This window comes from Sarcophilus harrisii, chromosome 5 (assembly GCF_902635505.1).
Source record: "Sarcophilus harrisii chromosome 5, mSarHar1.11, whole genome shotgun sequence".
NCBI lineage: Eukaryota > Metazoa > Chordata > Mammalia > Dasyuromorphia > Dasyuridae > Sarcophilus > Sarcophilus harrisii.
In genome coordinates, this window is record NC_045430.1 from 124,896,857 (window position 1) to 124,910,814 (window position 13,958).

Sequence of the window (13,958 nt, forward strand, 5' to 3'; positions counted from 1 at the left end):
TTTGAGTTTATGCCATCACTGATCTAAACACTTTGTATGCTTTCTCTCATACAAAGACTGTCCATACCATGTAGAATATCTCACATAGGTTATTCATGTAAAACTCTACTATTGAGCCAAAATGGGCTTTTATCCAAGGGTTACTTTTGAGGTCATCTCTTGTGAGAAAATGCTCAAAGATCTAAGTAATGAAATATGTTCCCCGAATACCATTCCTCACATTTATTGTGTATTTTTTGCACACTTTTTTGACCTAATAAGTTTGAAGTAAAGATATACAGTTGGCTATACCTTTCATATCGGCATAATGTGCAATAAGATTCTTTTTTTCCCTCAATAAGGATTATTTCACAAGTCATTTACTTTAGCCAACTTAGAGAGAATTGCATTGAAGTGTTTAGAAATTAATAGGAAATCTAAGCTTTAACTTGTCCCAGGATGTGTGTGTGTGTGTGTGTGTGTGTGTGTGTGTGTGTGTTTGTGACAGAGAGAGAGAGAATTTGATGACTTGCTAAGGAAGAATATCTTAAGAAACTAGGGAAAGAAAGTGCTGCTCTCATTTTTTCATTCTAGTAGCAAACAACTTTTGGGAAATTCAGACTTTTATATCTGGAAACACCAGAGGGGTGTTTCACTGTCACGTTTCACTGTTAATGTCACATGAAAATATTTTTAGTACAATATAGTAGAGCCTCCTTATGAAATCATTTATTGTAGCATAGAATATGGGATAAAATGTGCTTTGTTGGTTCTAGAGTATTTATAATATGTTGATAACCTAGCTTCTAATATGGTGTCATGCACACAATAGGCACTTAATAAAAATTTCAGAAAGCTTTAGAGTCAAAAGCTGTCTTAGACATTATTTCCAATTCTGTCATTTTATAAATAAATAACTTAGGCTCAAGGAGGTTAAAAATCTCTTTACTCTTTGCCAGGGCCTGTTGTTTGTTGATTAAGATGCTTAATAATTAATGTCTTCTGTCTAGTAAATAAATGAAATACAGATAAAGATGAGAATACATTAAAAGAATTCCAGCTCTTGGAATGATATTGAAAACACCAGGGGAATATTATTAGACATAATAACTGAATTGTGTCTCTGAAACATTATAGCATACTATAGCAGGTGAAAGTAATGGAATGTTATTGTATAGTAAGAAATAATAATTTTGAGGAACTAGGAGAAACATGGGAAGAATTGTTAAGAACTAATAGAAAGCAAGACAAGCAGAAAAAAAAAGAACACAATGACTACCACAATATAAATGAAAAACTTGCTAAAAGAAAGTCAGTTGTTTAGTAAAACAAACAAACAAACAAAAGAAAACCCAAACACTAATAGTTCAGAACAGAGATGAAAACGTATCTATCTACCAAGACCAGAAACATATAAGGAATACTGGGGCAAAATAGACATTGCTACATAAATTATAACTTCAGATGCTTTTCCTTAATTCCTTTTCTTTGTTACTAGGAGAGGTCGGTCTAGAAGGGGTGAAAATGTTCTTTTCCTCCTCTTCCTTCTTGAAATTATCATGATTTATAAAGCACACACACAAAAAAAGTAATTAAAAACACAATTGGTAGTTTATTCAAAATTTGACTGATGTTACCTTCAAAGCCAACATATTCCTAGTATTCAGCATCTGCTGTAATTTTTCTTCCATGTATGTTTTGCATTCATTTAGCTTAAGTTAATGCTGCTAACCACTTATTTGTCTTCTAGCTGAAGAAACTTTCCCTATTCCAGTGGTTACCAGTACTTTTCAATTATTGGATATGTTTGATGGACTGTCTTTTTCTTCTTCTTTTTTTTCTTTTCAATTGACATGGTGGTTGCTTGAAGGGCAACTTGCTGTCCTAGTGAGATATTGTAGGTCTGTTTCTACTCTTCACCTATTTAGAGTGATAGATTATAATTGTGTCAGAAAATAAGTAGGGAGATCTGGTTGCCTTATCACCATAACATAATATTGCAACTAGTTGACTGGCTGTTTAAGAGAACTTTATTAAATAATCAATTCAGTTCAATCCAAAAGATGGTTATTGAACACTCACCATTTTTACCCACTGTATGAGGCACTACTGGAGATAGGAAGTAATGAGATATGGTTAACTCCCTCATTGAGCTTGGCAAATGATGATATGAGAAAGGGCATTTAGATGGAATAAAAATACAGAAAGTAGTGAGTAGTATGCTTTTTTTTTGCTGGAACATATAAGAAGACCAGCTCTGAAAAATAAAGTTGGAACAATAGGTTAGTGGCACACAAGGCAGAACTTTGAATACTAAGCTATATAGCTTGTACATAATAAATAGGGAGATACTGAGGCTTTTTGCTATAGAAATGAAACAGCTACAAGTGTGCTTTTGGAAGTTTTCTATAGGTCAGATTGGACGAGAAATAGAGCTAAGCAGATTGCTTAGGAAATCATCATAACTTTCCTGATGAAAAGTAATAAAACTCTGAACTAAGATGATATTGGGAGAATGAAAATGAGGGGGGAAATGTAAGTGATGTTGAAACAGAATTAATAAAACTCAATTGATTGGATATTGGGTATGGAAACCCAATTTCAAAAATTATTCCAAAGCTCTTAATCTTTGTGATTAGGAAGATGATGGTGACATTAATAGAGATGGGGACTACTGGAAAACAGCCAGGTTCTGCAGGGCAGACATTGATTACTGTATTATACAAGCTGGGGTTGAAGGAAAATTCGGATAGTAATATCCATCATATACTTGGAAAAGTTTTCCATTAGAAAGTTACTTGTATGAAAAAATATCTTGGATGTTTTATACATGTAATCTACAAATTCAGCATGAGTCTATTGTGTGGGGAAATGAGAATGGGATTAGGTTAAGGATGATAGAAATATGACATTTAAAGTTGGGTCTTAGAGATCATTCTATGTTAATCTTATTTTACAAATGAGGAAACTGATTCAGTAAATAATTTGCCCAAACACATACAAATTAGAATTTGAACCCTGGTCTTCTAAGTCTCAGGTTTTTCTGACTGTAAATTCAATATATAGTTTTTAAAAATTACTGAGAAGTAGGACCAAGATCATGGGTCAAAGCTTTAGAGGTAGAAAGGGGACCCCAGGTCATCTGTCTACTCCCTTGTTTTACAGAAGAGGAAACTAAGGTTGAAAAAGACAAAGCTACTTGTCCAAAGTCACAGGGAGAATATAAAATATGAATGATAGTAAAGTTGAGGATCAGATCTGACTCTTCCATGAAACCTGCTCTGATGCCATTACCTAACAGTGATGTCTCTTTTTTCCCTAGGCTCCAGGAATATTACACATTGTTTAGCTCTCTCTGATGTTGCTTACCACATTCTGCATAGTATCCTAGTATTCTCTGGGTTTTCTGTTTGTTTGTTTTGTTTTTAACAAGTCCTATTTCTCCAAAGGATTACAAACAGAGACCCTGTCTCAGTTTTGTGTCCCTCATAGAGAATATATCATAGGCACTCAATCAGTGTTTGTTGAGTTAATGAATAAATATTGAATGAATGAGCTATAAAGATTATTAAATATTAGGGAAGTTAGGAAGGGAGGATTTAGAATTCTTTTACCTGTAACTTTTTGTAAATAGGAAGACTGGAAGGATATGAGATAGGAAAGATAATGGATTATGTGAATTTTCTGGGACTTGTACAATTCCCTAATTTCTGGTTCTTTCTCAAGAGGCTTTGAGAGGCAGCTATATGGCACACTGGCCCTGGAATCAGGAAGACTCAAATTAAAATATGACCTAATATTTAATACTTACTACCTGTGTGATCCTGTGGGCAAAACACTTAACTCCATTGTATTGAAGAGATATAGAAAAAGAGACAAAGAAAGAGACAAGAGAGACAGAAACAGAGAGAGACTTTGTGATATTAATTTGGTGATTCCAGTAAGACCATGATCAATATTTCAAACATTCTTTACTATAAGTAGCTTTTAGGTTACATTGGCATTAGTAAAATATGTGAGCAAATATCAATTCACATGAATAAATATCCATCCTTGTGAACTTCAAATGAGTAAAGTGCCTCCTAAAAACTATTTTAATTGGGTTAAAAATTCTAAGATGATATTTTTTCTGTCATTTTCCACATGGACTAAGGAACAAGTCATTTTGTCTGCCTAGGCAACAAGGTCAAACCAAATGATTCTTGGAGCTCAGAAATAAGTTGTCAATCTTGAATGGCCTTGTTTTAGATTAGATATTTGGTTTTGGAGTTCTGAGAGATGTCGGAATCTCCTACATCTGCAAAGGTAAGCTTGAAATTTCACAGGAGTAGGTTTTTCCCCCCATAGATTTGGCGATTCTTTCTGATTCAATTCAGGATAAGGGAAACCACTTGGACAGCAGATTTCTGTGGAATACTTAAAGAACCACAGTTTTTTGCTTGAAAAGCAGTAGAATGAGAGTGAGAATAAATGGAATTCATTTAAAAGCAAGAGTATTTCATCAACCTTCTTTCCCTGACACTTGTCCTTTCATGTCTTAAACATAGGCTTTTTTTCTTTTTAAAGGAATTGTTTATCTATTTTCTATTTCTGAAAAGATTTTTCATTTGAGGAGGTAAGTCAATTAAATCAACAAACATTTATCAAGTCCCTTCTTCATATGCCAGGAACTATGCTATGTGATGGAGATACAAAGATCCCCTCCCCCCCCCCCAAAAAAAAAATCTCCTGCCTTTAGAGAGCTTATATCTTATTGGAAGGACGCAATCCAAAATATGTATCCCCAAAAAAGTAATTTCTGAAGATGGGGGTGAACACTAACAACTGAATCCAGGTCTTCTCTCAGTTTTCTGACTCCAAATTTATTACTCAGTAAAGGCCTCATGTAGGAGGTGACAATTGAAATGAGCCTTAAAGGGAACTAGGGATTCCAAGAGACAGAAGTGAGGAAGGAGAGCATTTTTAGGCACTGGAATGTAGGCCATGGAATGTCATTTATAGGGGAATTGAAAGGAAGTAAGGATATTGTCATATAGATGCATTTGAGGCTTTCCACTCTCCCTTAAGTGAGATTGCCATTCTCTTTTAGCATCAGTGTGATTCATCCTCATGCTCTCTCTTGGTACTAGGAATCCTTAAAGGTTCCTCCAAAATGGAGTTAAGTTCAATTCAACAAACATTTATCCAGGTTAGTAAGCAAGACAATCTGTTAAGTACTAAGGGCTGCCCTTAGCAATTCCTTGGCCTTCATTTGCCAGGGGCCTGACCTATAAAAGAGGAGGTCAGGGATCTGGAATTGTTTGCTATCTATGTGGATAGCAATGTAGTCTCTATAAGTATAATAAAAAGAGGCCTGGAGGTGGGGGGGGATATTTGCACCCGTTAATGTCCTTTCTGTGGGCTTTCCCAATTCCTTTTTATTAGTATCAAAAAAGATTACAAGGCAATCCCAGGATAATTTAGCCAGTTTTCCAGGGGCAAAGCTCAGAAGAAGATATAAATGAAATTGAGCATCATCCACATACACAGATCTAAGAGAAAGTTTTAAAAAAAGATGACAAAAAGTTCTTTTAAAATGATAATTTCAAGCTTAATCTCCCTCTAATTTTCCTTAAACTATATGAAGAGCACAGGTTAGGACCACTTTAGGGAGCTTGGCAATGCTTCCCTTCCGACTAAGGAAGACAATGACTGAACCTCACTAGCTTAATCTGCCTCTGGAACAGCCTGGTTTATAATACAAGGCCAGTTCCTTTCCTCAACAAAGAACAGTATTCTCATTGTCTTTCCAGGAAGACAAGGCTATGTCAATTAGGTCCTCCCTAATTAATGAGATGCTCCTTCTCTGTCAGTACCCCCCTCTCCCCCCCAAGAATATTTCCTTGGGCAATGATTTGAAGCACCTGAAACAGAACAAATCCTTTTTCTTTCTTTTTTTTAAAGACAGAAAAAAAGGAAAAACCTCAGAAATGGAACTTTTTTTAAAATTGTTTTTGAAGTATTTGGCAATGAATGGGAAGTTTGTTGCTGCCAATACCGCTTAGACATCAGGTCACACATTCAGTACCTATGAAGAGCTATATAATTAGGGCACCAGCCTCTCTATTTTAAAATATTTCCAGCATTCAGAAACCTGAATGGATCTTGAAGCCCTTTAAAGCAGTTTTCATGATAACACTCCTACCTATTAAATAGACTAAAGGAAGAAGTTATGAATCCTTCTTTTGAAAAGGAAACTTCTGTTGTATTAAGTTCTTGTTTATGAAGCCTGCTCAGACATAAATGGAACTAGACAGACCTATAAGTCTCTGTCAAGAAAGGTCTATGTGGTAAAGAAGGTACATTATCATTATAATTATTCTAATACCTGTAGTTTAATTTACTGGATAATGTATTATGGATATGGCTAGCTCAGTCTTCACAGGATTGCTTTACTGACCTAAAACTATGTTAGTTCCTGGACTTTATTGGAAGAGCTGCTGAATCCTAAGGTTGGATGTCTAAATGTCTAAAAGTAAAGTGTTTTAGGATATAGGATATATAGAGATCCAGAAGATGGATGCATTTCATTCTTAAGAACTAAGAGAAAAGAGTCTGTGGCCTATTCCAATTGCATTTTGTTCCAATTTGTCAACGTGATTTTGGTAATTTCTTGCTCACATTACATAGGGCTAACCCATTGAAACCACAGCAACAAACTACGCAGATACACATTTTGTGAGAATTTGAACAGGGACGGAGGACCAAGTTTCTTTTATTTAACAAAATTACCTTGGAAAATACAAATGAGTAACATGAATGAGATTGTAGTGTAGCAAGTCTATAATCTGTTAGAGGATAATGGACTCCTAAGCACCAACAAGTATTTTGGTGATATTCCATTTACATGCCAAGCAATCAACATCAGAACTACACAGATCAGGATCATTCATTCATTAAAGTAGGTTCCCTTAGGTAAGCCACACATTGAGAGCTTAGAATGTGACTGGATATACCTGAAGGTCATAAAAGTACATTAGTTCCCAAAGCTATAACTGAAATATTCCTAATTGAAACTGACATTTCAGCTTCATCCCTAAGAAGGTTTTTACCAAAATTCCACTTTTCTTGGGTAGGACTCTGATTGGCTAATTTGTTTTGTTGTAAATGTCTCATTGACTAAAGTGGATATACTGATTACCTTAAATTAACTATATAGGTGGATCATTTCTGTAGCACCTACAAGGCTCCTATTACCTGGGCATTGAGGCAAAGATATCAGACTTGAATACACAAAAGGAGACTCAGCTTTTTCTCTGAGATTTTACTTGGTTTCAAACCTATAATTTAGACTCAGTTCAAATTCTTCCCATCATGCTCATTTTGAAATGAACTAGAGTTATTCTAGTTAATTAACAACAACAACAAAAAAAGATGATGAGTTTATCAACTCTAAAAATCAATGCCTTGAACCTTATTTTTTGCAAATAATAGCCATCTCTTCATAAAATTAAAGTAAATTAGCAACTTTCAAGAAAAAAGAAAAGTGCCCCAAATAAAAGTAAACTTTTTGCATGATTTCTAATAATCCATTATATTTCCTGGGGAAGGGCCCTTTAAGCAAAGGAAAAATTGCAAATATCGCTAGGAAAGTGTTCTGTTCGTGCAACCAAAGAATTCAGCTTTAGAAATTAGCCCTGCTATGTATTTTTTCCATTTAGTGATCATGGAAATCAGTCTTTAGGCTTCTCATTTGGTATTCACTGAAATGAAAACATAATCCAAGTTAATTACTGTTCCCCAAGGTATCTAGTTGCACAATGTTTTATAAAATTAAAACCTGTTAAGTACTCATGGAAAAAAAAAAAACACATTTTAGATGCAGAACATTAACACACACACACACACACACACACACACACACATCACCACCACCACCACCTTGCACCTTTAATTCTGCTGTCATATACGCTTGATTAACCTGGAACAACAAAGCTTTAGGGAGTTTCAGGCTGTTAGAAAATTTCTTAGGACTCATTTCCACCTAAAGGAACTGAGAGAACATGAAGATCTAAGGGGACTCACGTTTTGAGGGTCATTTCACTATTTTGACCTCTCAACCTTGTGATCCTCAGACTGACCTAAAAACTGGGAACACAACTATATTGTTCCTCTGTGAAGAAGAAATTTCTAAAGAAATTTAATTTATAATTATTTGGCTAGGAAAATATGAGGTTTGAGATTTACTAGTATGATCTGGGTCAATGATTGTAAAAAGAATAATCTTAAAACCATGCAGGTTAACTAGTACAAAATAGAATTATGGAATATACTGGGTTGTCATCGGCTTTAATATTCCCATCCTTTCCTTATTTGCATTGAGATTGGCTAAATTAAGCCAATTCATGTGATTCCATCATCAATTCCATTGTGAATTCATGTTCCCTAATCATATCTTTCTTTAGTTTCCTCATCTATAAAGTGAGAGGTTTGTACAGAGGTGGATTTGAGTATAAATATTTAATTTAGGCCACATCAGTAAAATGTCACATACACCCAATCCATTTGGTTCATTTAAGATGACAACTAAGTAATTAATTCAGAAATAAATATAATCAAGCTGATTGTTTGCTGTCATGAAGAACAAAAGAAAATATTAAAATTTCTTACCTTCCAAATGGTTGTCTTGATGTGAATATTAGCCTTAGAGGTTTTTTTTTTATTTTAGATTAAAAAAATACATTTTGACAAGACCATAGACATTTCAAGGCAAGAAATGATCTATCAATGGAAAATCAAGTAAAATGGTAAATTTTAAGTTATCTTTATCACTAAATCCTAACCTGTCCTGGGGAATATCATTTATTTCTTTATTAAGCTCAGGAATAGTGACTTTGTCAAGTAAATTCTCAAATCAAGGAAACCACTGATTTGGTATCATATGACCCTCTAAAGCTTTTTATGATTAGGAATTTAACTTAAGGTCACATGATATACATGATTTTGGTCCTGGTGAGGGATGCATATCTGTTGTCTGTGATTTATCACATTGTCTGCAGCAGTTCTTGAAGACCATCTTTCAAATTCATAGAACCATAGAATCTATGAATTGGAAGGGACCCTTAGTTCCATCTATAATTGACCAAGAATCATTTTTTATAGCATTTCTAACAAGTGATCTATGATTTAAGGCCTCTAGTGAGACAAGTTTTTCTCCTTCCATAAACAGCCCATTTCTACATTTAAATGACTCTAATTGTTAGGAAGTTTTTCCTTATATCTACTTGCTTCTGCAATTTCTACCTATTAATCCTAGTCTTGTGGGGTCAAGGAGGACAAATTTAATCTCTTTCACATGACAACCTTTTAAATACTTGCAGACAATTAAGGAGTTTTGGCTCTGTTAGGTAGGTAAATAGATGGGTAGATTTAGTAGGCATTTATTTAATGCCTACTATATGCCAGACACTTGTATTAAGTCCTAAAAAGCAACAAAGAACAATGTATAAAGTCTAGAGAACAAGGATTGCATCTGGGAGACAAGTGAGTATGGTATTTCTTCAAATGGAAGTTCTGGGCTGAAACTCGATGATCTGAGAGTTGGGACCACAGGAGCAGAGGCAACTCTAGGATAAGAAGGCCCTGGGATGAAAGTGGGGAAGTCTGGAGATCTAGGAATAGACAGCTAAATATTTCTAGTTTCTTCTATTCAATATAGCCCATCTAACCATCTTAGTCATCTACCTCTTCTGGACTATCCCAAATTGTTTGAGTCTTTCCTAAACTGTTGTCCCCCAAACTAAAAACATTACTCTTGATGTGGTTTAACCAGGTCAGAGTATAAAGGAACCCTTAACCCCTTCATCCTGGATAATGTCTTCTAACTCAGTCTAGCATAGCATTAACTTTTTTTGCATTAGTGGAAACTGAAGCCCTTCTATTGGATCATTTTGAGCTTGTAGCCACCAAAACCCTGAGCTATGAATAGATGGTTTATTTATGTCTTTCTGTCTTCTATGCAATTTATCCTATGAACCCAAATGTTGGATTTGGATCACTTTATGTGATCCATGCAAATGCAAAAATTGCATGTTTTTGAGTAAAAAACTGGCCAATGTCTGTTTCAGCTGCCTTCCTGGCCATTAGAACAAATTATTCTCATCTACCCATTCCCCTGGAGGAAATCTTCCCATGATTGTAGTAGATATCATCTTTACTTACCCACTGGTTTGAGATCTGTCTGTAATCCTTAACCTGTTTTAACCCATATGCTGAGATAGTTTATTAGAGAGTGGTGGCTGTATATGCTACAGTTTCTTGCAGACACAAGCAAGAGATGGATGAATGTGGATACCAAGGATAGATGAGCAGTCCTCAAAAAGTCTTGGTAAGCCCTTCCACCCATACGTGGTAGTTTTCCCTGAACACACTATATATCCCTGCCAAAAAATAAAAAGAGTAGGGTTTGCTTGAGTAGACAGTAATTCCTTGAGGGATGTGCCTTTTACTTTAAATGTTGTATTTGGGATGGAACCCTCAACTCTTCACTTTTTAGTTCTTTTGACAATAAACTCATTTTCTAGGCTACACTTGATTGGGATCACCATGAAAGAGGCAGTTTGGTGCTATCAATATACTTTGGGTGCTACAGCTGCTTTGGCTATTTGAGTAGCTTGCCTTCCATTAAAAAAAAAAAAAAAAGCTAATCAATTTTAGTTCAAAATAGATTCAAACATACATAAATTGTTCTGCATCGCTATCACTGCCCAGGATGTAATTGCTTTTGGGAATCAAATTCATGACTTGCATTCATGGGTGGGTGAAACAGAGGTAGGGCTCTCTGAGTCATTTCCATGCAAAGGAGCATGTGGTTTTCAGGTGACATTTTCTCTTCTCCCATTTAAGAAAGATGGACATTCCTTGTCTTTAAGCAGGCCTCGCGGAAATAGGACATTCCAAAATTTTGCTTCTAAATTAGCTCTGCTCATCTTTCTTTTCAAGTTTGAAGTCATTTGACTTCTAAGAATATAAAATTTGGAGACTTTTTCCTTATGAAGAGACAGTGGCTTGAGGGGATGAGGCAATCTACAAAAATTAGTTATAATCATAATAAGTTAGCTTTGTAGATAATATTTGATCTTCATAGATTTGATTTTGAAGCATGCTGACTTTTTAAAATAGTAATTTATCTATCTTGCCTAGCTGGCTCCTACCCAGTTTGAAATGAGGAAATTCTGAAGTTAACTCAAATCTAAGTATTAAGTGGCTTATAATGCTAATTGATACAGACAAATAACAGTATTGGAACAGTAAAATATTTAATGGGGATTAGAAACAAATAGTAAAGCAAAGAAATGTACATTGCCAAATTAATATGATGTGCTTCCACTATGTATTCCATCCATTTGGGAAATGATTATCTCCAAAAGAAGCATGTTTACATAGGGTGAGCTGTAAGCAGAGTTGGATGAGTAGGAACCATTGCAGACATACTCAGTGTCTCAGATCTTTTTGCTATTCTTCACACATATTAGTCTTTCAAATTTTGCATGTTCTGTTTCTCTTACCGAGGATGGATTGCCTCCTCTCTTCTTCATCCTAGAATCTCTAGATTTTTTTTTTTCAATATTCATCAGGTCTTTTTCTGTTCTCCTTCCTTCATCAATTGATAGTACTTTCTCTATCATCCTAAATATCTTGTATTTATTTTGCTTAGTGATCAGCTTCCATGGATTCAATGATCAATCATTATCTCTCTAAGGATGATTTTCAGATTTGTATATCTAGCCCAAATCTTTCTCTCAACTTCCAATTTCATCCTACTAAAGCATTTTGGACATCTCAAATTATCCTGAAGGCATTTCAAACCAACATTTTCTTTTTATCTTCTTCATAACAGAGAATGTATGATGGCTGGTAAATGTTTAACAACCAGCTCTCTAGCAGAAAAATGTACCCCAGGCACAATTTTAAATTTAACCTGTCTTTGTAACATTTTCTCTATCATTTTATTAAGTCTAGACAATAAACAAAACAATAAATTAAACCCTGATTTATAGATTACTTATTTCTGAGGTATAAATTCTCACATTGAAAATTAAATCATAGTTTCTTTGACAAAGAGAAGATCTAACTCAGTTTCAATTGATCAATGATGGACAGAAGCAGCTACACCCAAAGAAAGAACACTGGTAAATGAATGTAAATTGTTTGCATTTGGGTTTTTCTTCCCGGGTTGTTTTTACCTTCTGAATCCAATTCTCCCTGTGCAACAAGAGAACTGTTTGGTTCTGCACACATATATTGTATCTAGGATATACTGTGACATATTTAACATGTATAGGACCGCTTGCCATCTGGGGGAGGGAGTGGAGGGAGGGAGGGGAAAAGTAGGAATAGAAGTGAGTGCAAGGGATAATGTAACCACACATGAGTTCTGTCAATAAAAAGTTATATTTTTAAAAAATGAAAAAAAAATAAAATTAAATCATAGGTTCCAAGAAGCCAGTTTAAGCTGAGTTTCTACCCAGAACCCTCTATTTCTGACTTTTCTATCACCATCAAAGATAGCAGCCCTGAAACATCAGTGTCATAATCAACTCCTCACTCTTATTTACCCCATCCATGTTTCTACTTCTCAGCTAGACTATTGCAATGGCTTTCTATTGTCTCCTTGCCTCATCTCGCTTTATTCCAATTCAACTTCCACTCAACAAAGTGATTTTTTCCCAAATTACAAGTCTAACCAACCATGTCACTTTCCTTCATCTGTATCCTTCTCCCTTACCTCTAAGAGCTACTTATTATCTCTACAGGATCAAATACAAAATCCTATTTGGAATCTAAAACCCTTCCTTCTTACTTTACTAATTTTTTTACACTTCACAGACTCTATAATCTAGCTACAGTAGCCTAAGTCATCTCACACATGACACTTGGCATTCTCTTTTCTTACCTTACCTTTGCTTCCTAACTTCCTTGAGTCCACCAAGGTTCCTACCTCCTGCAGGAGACCTTTTCCAGTCCTCCTCTAACCTTCAGTAACTTCCTTCTGAGATTATCTTCTAATTTATACTATATCAATTTCATAGCTACATAGTCATTTGAATGCTGTTTTCCCCCATTAGAATGTAATAAGCTTATTGAGGGCAGGGATTGTATTTCTCCTTTTTTTTTTTTTTTTTTTTTTTTTTTGTATCCCAAGAACTTAGCAGAGTGAAACATAGTGATCATTTGATAAATTGACTGATGGGTAGCTAGGTGGCACAGTGGATAGAATGTCAGAGCTGGAGTTAGGAAGACTTGAGTTCAAATCTGACCTCAGAAATTTACTAGCTATGTGATTTTAGGCAAGTCACTTAATCCTGTGTGTCTCAATTTCTTTATCTGGAAAATCAGCTAGAGAAGGAAATAGCAAACCATTCTAGTATCTTTGCCAAGAAAACCCCAAATGATATCATGAAGAGTTAGACAAGACTGAAACAACCAAATGACAACAAAAAATTAAATGACTGATACTTTATATGTATGCATGTTAACAGGTGCTTAATAAAAGCCTGTTGATTGATTGATATAGGTTTATATTTTAGTAGTTTAGAAATCAAGACTTCTGGGTTCTTTTCCCTATTTCCCTCAGAAATTGGATGATTTTAGGTAAGCTTTACTATAAAATTCATTTTAAGGATTTATGGTGTTTGTCTGTGAAATGTTTGAAAATATTTGATCACACCCAGAGAGAGAACTGTGGGAAGTGAGTATAGACTACAATATAGTATTTCCACTCTTTCTGTTGTTTGCTTGCATTTTTGTTTTCCTTCTCAGGTTTTTTTCTTTCTTTCTAGATCCGATTTTTCTTGTGCAAGTAAGATCACTGTATAGATATGTATATATATATATATTGGATTTGACATATACTTTAATATATTTAACATGTATTGGACTACATGTTAAGGTGGTGGGGGAAAGGAAGGGGAAATTTGGAACAGAAGATTTTGCAAGGG